Here is a 2,278-nt window from a genome sequence, read left to right on the forward strand (position 1 = left end):
TCTTTCTTTCTTTCTTTCTTTCTTTCTTTCTTTCTTTCTTTCTTTCTATTCTATTCTAACGTACTGGACTGTCTCTGTGTATGTCATATGTCTGTGCACTGTGTGAATGCCTGGTGCTCACAGAGGCCAGAAGTCACTGGATCCCCTGGAACTGGAGCTACAGACAGTTGTGAGCTACCATATATATAGAGGGCCTCTGGAAGAGCAGTCACTGCTTTTAACTGCTGAGCCATCTCTCCAGCTCCCTACTTTTATTTTTTTGTTTTTGCTTTCATTTTTCAAGACTCTGTGTGTAACCTTGGCTGTTCTGAACTTGCTTTGTAGACTAGGCTGGCCTCAGACTCACAGAGATCCACCTGCTTCTGTTTCCCAAGTTTTGAGATCACCAGGCTCAACTCCAGCTCTCTGCTTAGTTTGTTTGCTCGTCCACTTTCCCTGAGTGCCGTAGAGTAAATGAGTTAACCTGTTTATGGCACACTGTGAACACATACCATAGTTTGTAATTTATAGTTACAGATTTTGAAACCTTCAGATTTAGCCAGGCATAGTGACAGATATTTGTTGTTCTAGCTATTTGGGAGACCAGGGTGGAATACTCATTTGAGCCTAGGAGAACAGGCCGGCCAACAAAATGAGACTGCCTTAAAAAAACAAAAACAAACAACAATCTGTACATTCTTTTAGATTCAGTATATTAAAATGATTCCTTCTTAAATTTTTTCCTTAAGCTATTAACTGTTTTTAATTATTGAATATTCATTTGTATATATGTATATATGTTTTTAAAAATCAAGAAACCAAGGGCTGGATAGATGGCTCAGTGATTAAGGGCACTGGCTGCTCTTCCAGAGGACTTGGGTTCAACTCCCAGAATCTGCAAAGCAGCTCAATTGTCTGTATCCTATTCCAGAGGATCCAACACCTTCACACAGACATACATGCAGTCAGAACACCAATTAACATAAAAAAGTTATAAAAAAAACAAGAAACCAAAATATATGTATTTAAATAAGCAGAGGTTGTAGAAAGATTATGTGTCTCTATCAAATACATATGTGTATGTACTTAGACCAGTTCTGGCATGTTGGAAAAGTGCTTTGTGATAGCTGGTGGCTATCACAATTATGGTTAGGCAGTTCCAGTGGTGACTCAGTTCTTCATGTTCATCAATGTTAGAAGTGATGTGCTTGACTCTTGAGTGCCATCAAATCTTCACGCAGGGAGTGCTTATGATGATGATGGTCTCACAGTCCAAGTGGGCTGCTGAGCATTCACATTGGGGAGTTCTTTCTTTTTAAAAAGTGTGTTTCTATTATGTATTTATTTTAAACATTTATTTTATGTGTATGAATGTTTTGCCACATGTATGTGTAAATATGCGTACCACATGAATGCCTGGTGACCAAGCAGCTCAGAAGGGGGCATAGGATCCCTGGAGCTGGAGTTTAGATAGTTGTAAGCTGACATGTGGGTACTGGGAATTGAACCAGGGTCCTTTGGAAGAACAGCCAGTGCTTCTAACTGCTGAGCCATCTCTCCAGCCCTAGGCAGTGTTTTCTTCCCATCTTGGATCAAGCTACTGCCTGTCAGAATGGTCCTAATTCGATGAGTTGCTACTTGTTGGTTTAGGATATCTTCTTCATGCCCAGAGAATCATGGCTGCTATTTGACTTTCCAAAAAAGATAGCCCGCAATGAATTAGATGATACAGTATCAAAAGGGTCTATGATCTTCAGTAGTTATTGATGTGCTCCCTTAGAAATAGATTACTCAGGAGAGCTCATCCTTTAGACACAAACAGAAGTAGAAATAAAGTTAGTTAGTTTCAGTTTGGAGCATATTTATTGTTTTGTTGTTAGTTGTTGCTTTTGTGGTTTTAGTTTTGTGAGAGAGGGTCTAGCCTGTACCCTGGTTGGCCTAGCACCTGCTATGTAGACTAGGATTAAATTCACAGCAATCTGTCTGTTTCTTGTCTTCCAACTGCTGGAATCATAGGCTTGAGCTACCAGGCCTGGCTAGAGTATATTTGTTGTTAAACAATTGTTTTCAATTTCTTTGGTAATTAGAGCTTAAAATTACATTAAACGCAATGTATGCTGTAGAAATCCATAGGCTATTGGACTTGTGTGATAGCTTAAAAGGGGGAAAAAGCCCCTGCTGTCACACCTGATGACCTCACTTCAGTCCCTAAGACCCACATGGTGGAAGAGAGAACCAACTTCTGCAAGTTGGCTTTTGGCCTCTGCAAGCACGCTGAGGCATGTGTTCTCCCCCCCCC

At 40.3% G+C, this 2,278-nt stretch overlaps 1 protein-coding gene across 2 annotated transcripts in view; it reads left to right on the plus strand.

The window, feature by feature from the left end:
• Positions 1 to 2,278, plus strand: part of Wdr47 (WD repeat domain 47) — a 55,835-nt gene that overhangs the window by 33,368 nt on the left and 20,189 nt on the right. The gene's annotated exons all lie outside the window — the stretch shown is intronic.

Source organism: Psammomys obesus, unplaced genomic scaffold (assembly GCF_907164565.1).
Source record: "Psammomys obesus unplaced genomic scaffold, mPsaObe1.curated_primary_1811, whole genome shotgun sequence".
Classification (NCBI taxonomy): Eukaryota; Metazoa; Chordata; class Mammalia; order Rodentia; family Muridae; genus Psammomys; species Psammomys obesus.